Raw genomic sequence first — 15,017 nt, forward strand, 5'->3', positions numbered from 1 at the left:
GCTTTGCATAAATTCTTAAATCTCCTAAATTTATTTTGACTAGTTGACTGATGAGTTTACTAGTGTTGGCTCAAATAGGTTGCAGGCATGAGGTGTTGCAGGAGAAGCAAAAGTTGATCAGGTCTTATATTTGGGTTAAATCTGATTTCACGCATCCTGGGCATGCTGGAAGGCATCAAATACTGAAACTGGAAGGCATCAAATACTGAAACAAATAAGACGTAAACCCAGCTGTGAGTTGCTTGGAGTGCAGCCTGAACTGAATGCAAGAAGAACGTTTCAGAAATGAGGCTATTTATTGTCGCTGATTAATATGCAGTACTGCCTTTGATACAGTTTATTTATTTAAATGTCAGTTGTTTATATTCAGGGATATTTTTCATAGGCATTGCTTTCAGACCTGAGCTAAAAATGAAGTAACATGTTAGGTAAAAATGAATCCTTCATTCTTATTTTTAATTTTTAAATGATTTCCCCCCATTTTCTCTCCGATTTGTAATGGCCAATAATAAACAGCTACAATCCTGATTTCAACTGATGCCAGTCAATATGGGAGGGAGTAGACAAACAAACACAGATGAAGCATTCTGATGGTGCCAGCTGCTTCTTTTCACATTTTAACCCACAGGCCAAGCTTGCACAGACATGAGTCAGAGGACGAGGCACTCAATCAATCAGCAGGAGTCACTAGAGGACAATAAGATGTAGACTCCAGCTGATTGAACCCTCCCGAACCCTGGGAGATGCTGCAACAAAATTAAGCATCGCCCTGCAGGGCTACTGGCCACAGTCAGCACTGACAGAGTTGGGATTCAATCCACTAAAACAGTGGCAGATTTCCTAGGATGAATCCAAGGATTGAATGGCTCCACCATTCAGCAGTTTAAGTTAGATACCAAACGTGTGGTTTACTAGGAAGACATGTACACGCTAACATGTATGCTTCAAGGGAGAATTCAATTAGACCATGTTTGGTATTGAGCATGGCACTGAGTATTCTCTCAATGTTATTTGCACAATATTTGTCCTTATTGTCACTAACTCAGAGGACAGAGCTATGTTTAAAATAGTTCAAGTGTAATATGTATTTGAATTTAAAGTTCAGAACAAGCAGCCTCTGTGGTTCGATTCCGCCATTTGCTCACCATCTTCATCAGGTTAGGGTTCTCTCCCATCTATCAGCTGCGGTTCCCCAATGAGGAAATGTAGTCCCTCATCACTGCAAAGAGCTGGCCGATATTGGAAGAGCTTTTTAATAAACTTGATTTTGTCTCATTGAAGATGAAGGGAGCAACGACGGTGCGGACAGAAGTCCTCCGTTCACTACTGGTTGGATCTTGATCGAAAGCGGAAGTGATCCTGACATATTTGTTTTCTTTTGTCGAGCGCTTGTCAGCCATTCATCACGAAGTTGATTCATTTGGACTTATAAGAAGGCTGCTGGTTTTGATTGGAGGCTGGAGGAAGACACAGTAAATAAGCAGAACGGTTAATTGCAGGGCCAAGTTAATGAACCTGTCCATTCCACATGTCTTATCTCAAGAATGTGTCTCCCTCCAGGCATTTATGAACAGAGAGGAAGGGGCGATTGAACAGATGAGTGATGGATTTATTGACTAATCGATTGATGTGCGCTGTGTTATTACGACGTGCAAGGTCCCCCTGCTCTGCTAAGAATCCCATTTGCTCTGGTATGGTCCAATCAATAGATGGGCAGATATTAAAATCCAACTATCTCTGATTACATAGAGACAGAAGGACAACCCCTGGAGTTTGATATTCTACCACAAAGACTTGTGTATTATTATTTTTTTTCTGTACAAATATAGAGGGTGAAATGTGAAGATAAAAAGTAATTGGAATCAATGAACACAAAGCAAATACAAGGCTTTGTACATACTCCATGGACTGTTCAGTCACCCATGTAATCCTACTCAGATCAGCACTTCCTGTTCTAAGGACAGCTCCCTGCTCCAGCCTGTAAGCTGTGATTTTTTCCTCTCCAATACATACCATCACAAATTTTTAATTGCCCGTATTTAATGCTGTGTCTACGTCTTTACTTGTACAGGAGTTGTGTATATGCCTCAGCTAGAGGAGTGTAGATAAGCTCAAAAATATTGTTTGCTTGGCATTTAAATAGAAATGCTAATCATCCATAAAGTTTGGAAAACCTGGACTCCTTATGTGTTTTGAATTCCAAATAGTATGAATACCTTTCAGTTATTGTTCAGTAAAATCCAGAAAATTAAATCATTGGTTCCTTGCACTAAAATTATTCATTTAAGCATTTCACACCCCATAAACAATTACTGTATAAGAGTGCATACCTAAAAGGTACAGCATGAAAAAACACTTGATTCTCATTTCTTTCAAATCACGATTCTTCAGCAGTCATTTAGTTAAATAAGCTTTTGCCAGGTATGCTTTTACAATGTTTTTTCCAGGTATCGAGCACCACATTTTTTCAGTGTTCCTGCCATGAATCATAATGTCTTCAAAAAACGTTACGGCGCATTTCCCATCCCACTGTACTCAGAACCAACGTGCCCAGCACGCTGATGAAACAATAAGGGAAGATCAAAGTTTTGGACGTTTTCAGAAGAAGATTGTACGGCGTGACATCAAGGAACTCGTACAAAGTGGACGGCGTGTGACACCTGAAGCCCTCATTCATTAGGGGCTTCCTGGTCTCCCCTCAGAATTAGGCCTCTGCCATTTCCCTCTGGGAGAGTTTTGTTTCTTGATGTTCCAAGTCGATTAGGAGACAAAACAGGGCCTCTGTGATAATTAAAAAGGACCAGGTGTTGGGAGAGTAAATAGCAGTGGAGGAGATAGAAGAGGGCTGAGATTACTCATCCAAACCTTCACACTCATAAAGCCAGAGAGGCACAGGGACATTAAACTAATGGAGATTTACTCACACTGAACTCAGGGGATGCTGGACGTCACTCTCATTCCTGGGCCATGAGAGGCTCATTGCTGTAAACCCGTCCTTCTGTGACCATCATCTCTGGCGTGCACTTTTTTTTTTTTAGTAAAAGACAGTAATCACGTAAAGGAAAATAAGACTTTGTCAGACATCACTCTCTTTCCTTGGCTATCTTCTCTATTGTCAGACAGAGGAAGTACATGAAATTCCATTAAAGCGTAACACTATAAAACATAAATCACTGACTACAATACACATTGCCAAGTGACAGACAAGGAAATAACTCTCTTTCTGAGTCCTGCAGACATCTGTGCACTATTTTGCTACAGTAATCTTTCTGAGTTGCCCTTAAAGGGAGACATGTATTTAAACATTTATAAATTTTTAACACTTTCTCAATGCATGCTTTTAAATATATTCTACCATATATTTACCAGAACTTCTAATATAAACCATGCTGAAATTGACTTTTTATTCTTCCCTTAAAATAATTACAGTAATACAGCATAAAGACATAATCACCAAAAAAAAAAGAAACAAAAAATACTTAAAAAAGAAATCATACTCATAAATCATAAAATACATTTTAAAAAACCCCAAAATAATGATCAAACTGGGCTGTATGGAATACACAAGACATATGGATAGAACCACAGAAAATGACACATTGTAGATTTTTTTCAGCAACATGAATGTGCATATTTTAATATGAGAATACAGCCTAAAATACAGTATATACTTTTGAATATAGTCTGAGCTTCTCTTGGAGTGCCCCACCCCTCTGTGTCCTAGAGTAAGAGGTACTATTGCAACAGAATGTTTGTCAGTATCTGTTAACAAGCTAGTTTAGCTGTAACCAGCTACAAGGATGTTCTCAAGTCACAAGTGACCATCACTGTCAGCAGCAAACACTGTGTAGTGTCACCTAACAGAATAATGCCACATACTGTAGGTATGATTTTATTTTTGTTGACCCAGGATAAAATAATAGTCTGTATGAACACAGCCTATTTGAACCACAAAATGGTTCCTTTTGTAGGCAACATATGAAGCTAATTTAGAGGATTATTGGTCCAAACTGTGTTGTTAACTGAATAATTAGGTTTTTATTGCAACATACATGCACTTCATGCCGTTCCCTAAGTTTATGGTGGTAGTAATCTGTCTAATATTTGGCTGGTTATTAGGTTTTAAATATTTTAAAATGTCTTCATTGACACTTTTAAAATAATCAGTTTTGTTTTTGGCCAAATGTATTAGGTAGTAGGGATGGTGCCAAATACAAACGCTATATTCAGCAACATTCGAACAATGCATTCCCCCCAAATGTTTTTTCATTCCCAATGACTATTTAGAATTGTGGAAACATGCCAACATCTGATAGACAGCAGTGACAGTGATTAAATGTTGGAATAGTAGTAGGAATTATGTAAAATTGACAACTATGGAGGGCAGGCCAAAATCACAGGAAATCATGCCTCATACCATAAATGGTTCAACTGATCTGTGACCAAGATCAGAGCTGGTGTTGATTTGTCTGGGCTTTGAAATCCCACCCCAACGTGCTTACCACAATTTCGGATCACTTTTATGTAACACTATACAACATCAATCACTACCAACAATAGTTGATGTGCTCACACATTTCATCATTCAGAAAAAAATGTCAGACAGCAGAACTGAAATCCTGCTGGTGCAAATTTACATTAAAAATAGGCAGCGCAGTCTATATAGCTAGATTCATTTTTGAAAGTTATAAAACGTACCTTCATGAAATTTGACAAGCTTGGCAAAACCACCATTTTTTTTATTTTGCAATAGAATGCATATCAAGCTTTGTACCACAATCTCACAGACATCATAGGTCAGAGGTCAGCAATTGGTCGCCGGGGCATAATGTCAGTAAGCATATGATCCGGCTAGGCCATTTCAATTGTACACATTTTCCAAATTGACCATGGTTTTGCTCATAATGACAATTTACAATCGACCATCTTAATCTGTCAAAATACTTCATAAATTACAATTGCAATTAAAATATATTTATTTTTCATTGTCACTTCCCAAACTGGAATCAATTCAAGCTATTATTTTTACAACACTGCACTGCCTGATGGAGAACCTGTAGATGTCTAACCTATAATCAACACCCCTAACTTAGCAAACTAAGTTTGTTATACTTTTTTTTTTAAGTCTGAAATGAAAAGTTGCTGAAGATTTTTTCTGAACTCCAGATTGCATTGTACTGACATAATTGTTAACTGTACAGAATGTTTACCATTTCTAATTTAAGGAGCAATTCACAGAGCTAAAAATACAGGTGGGAATTGCTGTCTACATTCATTTGAACAGCGAAGATGTGTTTTATACACGTTTTGTTTTCTCTCTTTCTTACAATCTTGCCTGTATGTTTGCGAGCTGACATTATGGAAGGGAAATGTCAAGACACAGAGACAGACAGGCTTGACGTGGGTTGAAGTGAGATGGCACATACGCTGTAGAAAAGAACATTTCAAAAACAGAAGAAGAAAGCCAAGAATGAACTAGAGGCCATATAGAGTAGGACAGAGGGAGTGGTGCTGAACTGTGCAGGGACCCAACAGTAGCATCACTGGGAAACCCCCACTGTGACCTTGCATCATTATCCTCCTCTGGAAATCAGTAGTAAGAGGGGGAAGAAACAATGCTATTGACCAAACACAAAGGGTGGCTAGTCTGTGCCACAGTCTTTAGCCAGGAGGAATTTTACAGATAATCTCTGATTTCTGGATCATCAGTACACCTTCTCGGCACCCTACCCATACACACACACCTCTGGCTACTCTCAGTAAGACACAGATTCAGGCCCCAGCCTGAATCATGACCCAGTCAATATTTCAAATGAACCCTGATCTGCTACAGATCTGTAATGTACATTCACTGATGCGGTGATCCATCATTAAAAAGATATATTTTTTAAGCAATCATTTCATAATATTTCTTTTACACAGAACAATGCTTTTTGAAGCCATCGATTGCACATTATTTGTGCCCTGAGACGTGTGGTTTTATAGTCATGATTGTGCTGGAAAACGCAATTTATTTTCATAAGGTATTGTCCAGCTGGGCCCAATCAATTGTATTAGGGGCAATTCTGGGTTAGCGATGGTAAAATTAAAGTGGTTGTAAGTGAGGTTTAGCATTGGTAACTGGCGGTCAGTGGTATTTGAGGATGTGTAATGGTTACCATTGTAAATCTGACCTTTTAAACCACTATAATGAAAAATGCATCAACGACCAAGCTAAATATTTCTTTGGGTCACGGTTGCTGCTAAAGATCCAAACAGATGTAAATTGAAAACTTGCTGAGATGGATTACTTTGGATTAAATAATTAAGCAGGAGGGAATCATACCTTACAAATATGAACCAGACTATGCTGCAGCAGATTCAGGATACAAAGGAGTCTGGATAGTGGAACAGCAATATTTCAGAGATGGGAATTTGTGATCTGATACAGACAGAACTAAAAACATGTTTGCCTACTAATCAACGTAAAAATTAAAAACTATCCACAATGTAATTTCCCATATAGCTGTAAAAATTTAATTGTTTAGCAGACTTTAGCAAGGAATGATAGCAAATGACATGGCTAACTAACAAGTTCATAAATTCTCATTTAAAACTAGTAAGCTAGCCTGGTCATTGCTTAGTCTAATATTATTGAGGAAAGAATGCACATTTTATATCTAGAAGGTACCATGTATTAGTCACTACCTAGCTAGATAACATCCTGTGTTTTTCATTTTTGGCTACTTTCATCACAGTTAAGACATAATGGAATGAAATCCGTAGTGAGCATAATCAGCACTGTTTATGTTCATTATAGGCTTGTGTAATATTTGTATTGATATGGTGTCGAAAATGGTGTCGATTTGCTTAAAATGACAGTGAAATGTGTCATAATGCAGGCATATTCATGGCCTGAATTTTAACACTTTTATCATAACAAATTAGGTACTTCTGTAGATTTGCTAAACTTGAATAGTATAAGCATGCAGAATGTCTCAAACAAGGAATGTGCTAGCTAGCTAAACCATTTCTAAATATGTTCCAGAATCAGCATGTTTAACAGATGTCCTTACATGACAGGGAGGGTGCCAAACTTCCACTTTGCATTGCTCTGTTTACTGTATTAGCAGTTAATTTAGGACAAATATTACAAATGGGATATTACAAATACATATTAGTGATGAGCAGAGATAACATTATCTGTATCTTTTCAACCGACAAAATGATAGTATGTTTGTATTCAGTATGGGGGCAAGCACCAAAAAACTTTGGAGAGGATGGGGACTTTCACAGTTACATGCATCTATTACTGTGTTGCGAAAATGCATTAGAACACATCTGATTGCGTGCAACAAATTAACGTCATTTGATTTTTTGTCTAATACTCACTTCCTCCGCAGATCTCATTTCCCATCTCTTATAAATATCAACTTTGAGAGAAAATATCTTTGTATGTGTGTGCAGTTCCAGATGTGGTATTCACATTCGGATACACCTGCAATATACATTCACATGTACTGTATCACCTGATCTGATTTCATTTGTACACCATATAGCTACATAGGAGGGCATAATCTCTGTTGTCTACAAGTGTTGAGCTATTTTGTGTGAAGAAAATAGTCCTGCAGCTTAAAGCATCAATACCATCTACCTAAACACACCCCTCTCTTGAAACAGTGGTATTCAGTTGAATGTAAATTCATTAATGAAAATCATTGCAGCCAATCCCCTGTATACTGAAAACAGTCAACCCAAGAGCAAACTATCTAACAGTGTACTCCATTGTGTTTGTAAATAAAGGGCCTCTGCTTTATATTAAATAAAAAATAATATTAATTTTCCAAAACAAATTACAATTAAATAACAAATTCTTAATTTACCATTGTTTACGTTCATGGTTCTTTTTTTTCCAGGGACGATTCGCTTGAATTTGAACTGTTTCTTTTTATGTTAAGTGGATGCTTTTCATTCAGGGTAACTTGCCGTGACAGAACTAGTGGCACAGTTGTCTTCACCAGGCCTGGCCTTTATACTGCCCACTGAGAAAGTGTTATTAGGATGGCAGGTATGCCATCCCGCTCAGTTAAGGCTTGGTGGGGTGGCAGGCCCCGTACCTATACAGCACCTTAGAGTTTTGCACTTTTCAGGGTTTCCCACAGAAATAATCACAATGACCACAGACTCTCAGCCCTTAAAAATAAAAATAAAAATTCTGTACCTTCTGACCTCATGTCAACAGACAGAATTCACAAACAACTTCACACGACCATACAATAAAGCCCAAAACTTAGGGTATATAGTGTTTTTTCCTGCCGATTACAGCTTCACAAATGCCCCAAGCCAACAAAGAATACATTTCCCCATTGGACATTTAGCAACATCAGCCAACAAAAACATGAAATACACACAAAAAATAGGATATAGAATTGCACATGTTTAAAAAAAAAAAAAAAAAAAAAAACTTCTTCTCAGGTTCAAATCTTTGGGGGAAACTCATTTATGAATGACTCATGTCTGAAATCCAAATAAAACACACCCACACTTTATACATTTTTGCTTTCACCATTTTGACCAAGTTTATTGTCAGCTAGCTTGCTAAAAAAGTTGATAGACCGAGTGTATAACATTCGTACAGACGGCTGTGAAATGAATTACCAAAATCTGTCTTACAATTTGGTCCAATAGGTAATGTTACTGGTCAAATGGAAATCTGCAAAAAATAATGACTTCTTCATAGCATGTATATTGATTTTCTTTAAGTGAGAATGGTCAAATGTTCCACTGTGACTTTCTACACGTTACCTACCTTTTAACTAGGCTACTGTAGCTACCCTGCATCAATACATTCCTAAATTAATGTTACCTATGCCTATAGGTCCTCTATACATAGCCTACAGGTCTGGTAGGTCTGTCATGTAGGCTACACAATGCCCCATTAAAAACACTTCCATTTAAAAATATGACCGATTTTTTAATTTATATGCATCCATGCCTGTGTTTCTTTCAGCTGGAATGTATGTGTGCTTGCATGTATTTATTTATTTATGTTTATGCATGTCACTCATCGCTTACATTCATATGCATTAATATTATCACTTACTCTTAACAAACACAGTACAAAAAGAAATGATCTCTGAAGAAAAATACATTTTCAACATACAAAAAAGTTACTTGAAATAATTTAGGAAACATTGGGTAGCATTGCTTTGGAATACTGCTTATTTCATTTGTGTGAGCTAAGAAATATCTATATTGTTTCTTGTAGCTTGGTCTAATTTTTATATCAATACTTTTAATGGCAGGCTCAGATTTTACAAGTTTGAATTAATGACTTACAGACAGTGCTTTTTATGTGTGACTTGGAATTTTTTGTATGTTGCAAACATGTTTTTCTTCAGTGTTACAGCCTGGTCTAGGGTCAGACCATAGCAGGATGAATGATAAGGGAAATGTGTGGGGAATGGGTAAGAGAAATGTAATGGAAACCGACCAGAAACTCTGGTCCCTATCTGCCTATCTAAATTAAACTGAAAACTGGTTAGTCTTCGAAGGGTACTGGGCACGGGGTGGCTTTGAACACTGAGCTGCGGACAGTTAGTCAGTATTCTGAAACCAAAAGTTCGAATAGCTTACCCCCAACGGAGGGTTAAATCTCCACACAGAGTACCTTCAAAAGTAATAAAGAAAAAATAACAAAGCAAAATAACAAAGTGTGCGTCCTGTTGGAAGAATTTGTACCGGATTTGTATTTCTAACCGGAGCACTATACGGCGAGCAGAGGGCACAATGAGAGTTGAGGTCGAAAATGAGCGAATGGTCAAACACGATATCTAATCAGTAAAGGGCTAGACGGGAATCGGAAATAAACTAAAAGAGGGTCAAATACGCTAAGTCAAATGAAGCAATCACTATACACAACACATCAAGCACAAGTTCAAAGAGCTAGTCTCCCCTGGTAACTGCGGCTTCTTCAAGCCAAGTAACCGGTGACAGAAACAGCCAATCAAATGAAACACACATGCAAAAGAGAAATGTAAACACAAACTTATGATGGGGGTCATAACATTCGGATTCACATTTTACGCAACAAGCTCTTGTGTATATTATATTAAACCATTGGCTTTTATTTTCAAAATCAATTGCACATGGATTTTCAGAATAGCAGAATAGAGTTTTCTCTGTTGTTCTTTCTGTTTGTTTCTTTGTAAGACTATTTAATTGACCAGAAACATTTGATATATGTTTCCTTTGGATATCTGTGCCATGTTGTACATCCATCTTCAGAGCCTGTATATCTAATCTTCTGTCTAAAACATGTACTTAACGGCTTGCTGTTCAATGTAAACACACCGTTCTGCCTTTCACAGAACCAAAGTCTCCATGTTTAAAGCTCTCTCTCCTGAAAACAGGGTGAAATGGAGGCTGGAGAAGAAGAGGGGAAGCATCCCCGTCCAGAGTATTTGAGTGGGGCGGGGGGAATGTAAATGTCACTGAGTGACTTGGACCCTCGGGTGAGCGGAGCAAGTGGTGGTGAGCACTGGAAGCAGGGCGGGTGCTTTAAGCAGCTTAGCCTTCATCATCCTGCACTGACTCCCTGTGATTATGCCCACTGCAGAGCTAGCCCGAATCTGGCCCTGGCATCGATGATGTACATTTCAAATGGTAATGTGTTGTCCCACTTGTATATCAATTGACCCGGTGAATCGCAAAGAGCCAGTACATATATGTAAGAGAGTAACTTGGCAGTTGCAGGAGCATTAGCTTGCACCTGCTCACCAACGTGCATAAGGACAGTAAGGGCAATCAAGAGCAAATAACAGAATTTTCCTTTTCAGTTCAGACACACACACACGCATACACACACACACACCCACACACACACACAAACTGTGCAGTGCAAGTGAACATAAGGACACATACTTGCATTGTCAAAAATGGCAGTGTGCATTTATGTGCACTTCAAAGCTAATCAGGAGACAATGGCCCAAATGAACCAAAAAAAAAAAAAACACTTTCTTGGAGAGCGTACACAACTAGCAGCTTATTAACTTAATTATTTTCATTGTTTGAATAGGCACTAATTACGATGTAGGGTAACACTTCACTCCCTACACATATCAACTGGCTCTTTCGTTGCAGCTTTTAAGTTTACAACAGTGTTGCATTCACTAAGACATTCCAACGCATTTGACTGTCATTTTAACAGAATATACGTTACTGCTTAAAGCTTCTGAAAAAAAATCACCACCTTCACTGCAGCTTATTTCCTTTAGAATAAGCACAAGGCCATTTCGGGATTGGCTATTTGTCTACAGATTAATACAAAACAAGCAATCTGCACAATAATTGTGGCTGAATTACAGCGAAGCACATTAATAATTGATCGGATAATAGCTGGGAAGCAAAGCACTGAATACTGAAAGGCTATTTCAGTGCACTGTGCTCAAGTCTTAATTGAAGTCTGACACATTTTCAGATAGTATGCTGTGTGCTGTGGCCCTTAATGACAGCATTATGTGCCTGGCCCCATCCCATAGACAGGCAGTTCTAGACATCAATGTGCTTGCTGGTTTAACTCTCTAACATACTCTCATTTCTCCCTTAATTATGGTTGTGTTTAATAACCCACTAAATAATGCATATCAGTGTGAAGGTAGTGGTGACATCCATACAGACCCAGTATCCCTCATACTTACTCAGAAAAGAGCTTGTGAATGTTTGTTTTGTAAAGTGGACAGATTGCATGCCTTTTTCCCCTTCAGATGCCAGTAGGGTACTGCAGGTTTCTGTATGCAGTTATTATGTTCACTGGGGGAAAAGTAAGCACTGAGAATGCCCGCTACTTTGAGAACAGACCATTGTGTTTCTGAAGGAGTGCAAGCAAGTTCAAGTAATGAAAAAAAGCTCATTGCGAGCTTATATGAAGAATCTGAAAAACAAAACTTCAATATCAGAGTGACTCGATACACTACTGCCTTTTTTATTTGCGCTTTCAACCATATTCCTACATCTTTAAATCAAGTATTGTGGAACTACATGAGTCATGCAGTGTCACAGAATCACCCCCTCCTTTAAATTTAACAAAGCCATGATTCATTGAAATGTTACAGTGAAGATAAAAATCAGTGTGTAAATTAGTAAATGCTGAATGTTATTTTGAATATAAAAGCTTAGATAAATGCTCTATACTGGTTTTCTGGGAGCTTCTGACCTATGTTGAACTGTAACAAAAACCAATATAGAGAATGAGCTGACTGAAAAGTCTGTCAGACAATGTTTGAAATGTGTTATGTAACATGAATGAATGAATGGCACTGACATCCAGAGTACATTGTGTATTCAGTCACCTCCATGGCAATTTGTCAAATTGCACCCTAATTGTTTTCCCTCCAATGGCATTGGTGATTGTGAAAAGAAACAGGCATGATGACAATATGCCTTGACTGTACAATCTGTACTTTCTCCAAACCAAGAGAATATGAATAATAGTAAGGTTGCTGAATGGAGGTTTCTTGAAGATGTAACAATAGGCAGCCTCAGAGAACTGACATCTTGAGATCAAGGCAGACTTTCCTTCATACAGGGACATCATATGCCGTCCATCAACATCATTACAAGGCCATGCTCCCATTCAAAATGGGCTATTTTCACCTATTATTAATGTTCCTTGTATTGTAAAAATAACACGTGTCCAATTTTCTAATGTTTTTTTTTGTTTGTTTTTTTTAAAGCCTGAAGACCCATAGGCTACCCTGCTCTGCAAGTGCTGCATAGCAAGACTGTGGTAAATTGTTTGTAATTGCTTGGCAGACCTTGTATATATGATTTAGGATTATTATTTAGGATTATGTTAATTTGTCCAATTACTTATGGTTCCCTAAAATGGGGGAGGACTGTGAATAAAAATGGTTGTAATTCCTACGCAGATTATTTAAATACCCTCAAATTAGAGTTGACAGACCTCATATTCCTTGTTTTATTTCAAATCCAATGTGTTGGATTACAGAGCCAAAAGAACAAAAATTGTGTCACTGCCCATATACTTACAGAGCACGCTGTATATACAGTATATATGTAAAATCTTTTAACTTTTGAACATGTGTCTGCACAAGAATAAACAGGTTTATGTAATGGATAGTTTATCATTCATAGTCTATATTAATATATGTTCATTGGGCATGCTCAGAGAATGCAGCAGCAGGCAATGGCCTTCTGCTCTTGTGTGAGATTTAGACATTTAGGCTCCTCCATGATGCAGAAAAGGGAGAAACTGTCATTTGAAATAAAGAAGAAAAAAACTCACACAGACATTCTAGTATTCTGGTTCGTTCCAGATGTGAAAATAAATAGATATTAAACTGTCAGTCAACAAAATAACTCAGATATCCATTTTTGGTGCAGGGATGATGTCCCCGGTGCCCAGATGGACACAGGTGTTTAAGTCTTATGAAAAGCCATGGGCCTATAGTGACTTCAATTACGGCTTTGTGGCGACCGTGGATATTCCTCTTGCTGTGAGTGACCATGTTTCATCATTCAGCCCCTTGGTTTGTCACAAATGGCTCAGGCAAGCATTGCTTGGTCCACAGAGAGTTGTGCAGCAAATTTCAAATTTCACCAAGACGGGTACGGCGTTTTAATGAGGACACTGAGTGCTTTCTTCTTAAAGTGTTTGTCTCCCCCATCCCCCTCTAAACTTGGTCCCTGTGCTGAATTCAATCTGCCTCACTCACACCAATAACCACAGTCTCGAAAACAGGGAGATTGAGAGCAGACAAACAACTCCTCTGGAATGAATGTACAAGGGCAAGTCAAAAAGATGGAGCACATCAGCAGGAGTCTACACATTTAACTCCATTCAGCTTTTTTACTAAAACTAAGCCGAATGCTAATAATATGATAAACAATAATAGTAACTGGAAATGGGTAGTCATTTTTACATCATTATTTTACATTACTGCTCTTCTATATGATAATGTATAGATTAATTTCTTAAAAGGACATGTTTCTTTGTGAACAGGTGCAGAATATCAGCAACAATGTCATATTAATTGTTCAACAAAAATCCCTCCACCAGAGTGCATCAGGGAACATAATTCAGCCAAATTCATAATTACAACAAGCGATAATGAGCCTCATCAGGAACAAGCAGCACATAGTGTATGTTTTTGTAATAGCAATATTTAGCACATGCATTTTGTAACTCCGTTTGCTTGGCTCTTTTGAAATTCGCTTTCTGTCAAGGAAACTCCAAGGTTTCGCGGTTCTTTACCAGTGAAGCAGAGTGTATTGTGCAAGTTAGTGAAAAGCCTGTCACAAACACACAATGCACCTAGGAATCATTTTGTGTTATACTCTGAGGAATGTAATTTCAGTGGGAGAAATGTGATTCTGTATTCATGAATTGTACAAAAAAGACTGCATATCTAATCTGACTTTTTTCAATCAAGTTCCCTTCTATTTTTCGCGGGTGTGTTTTCATTTATTTCCCTATTTTCTCAGCAGCCAGTAGTCAGTAGCCGACACTGCAGAATTAGAATTGAACATATATTTAAAAAAATAAAGTGGCTCTGTAAATTCTTGTTTTATGAATAACGCCCTGTTGCCACATGGTTGGTGTGCCAGTGTGGAATTATTGTCTTGACAAGGTAACGTGTGACCCAGCACTACTACGTGCCCTGTACCTTTGATTAATGCGCTTGTGCCTCAGAAGCCAGATGGGGGAACACAGGCCGGCGTGTAATGTGGCTAACTGGACCGAGAAGGGGAGAGCTCCCGCCCATCAGGGGTTTCGCACATCATCCGTCAACAGCAAAGGAATAACCAGGACCTGCGAGCTCGGCGCATGAGCCACATAGTGCTGCGCGGTTGACGACTCCGAGACCTTGTCAGGTGTGATACACATGTCCCCGGACCGAGGGAGGGAAGTAAGTGGCTTACTCTCCCCTGTCGCGCCGCCGGTCCCGGAGTTTGAGAGCGATACTCTCTGGCTGTGATGTCACCGGTCGCCGGCTTAGCCTTCCAGTGAGTTCCCT

Source organism: Anguilla anguilla, chromosome 4 (genome assembly GCF_013347855.1).
Source record: "Anguilla anguilla isolate fAngAng1 chromosome 4, fAngAng1.pri, whole genome shotgun sequence".
Taxonomy (NCBI): Eukaryota; Metazoa; Chordata; class Actinopteri; order Anguilliformes; family Anguillidae; genus Anguilla; species Anguilla anguilla.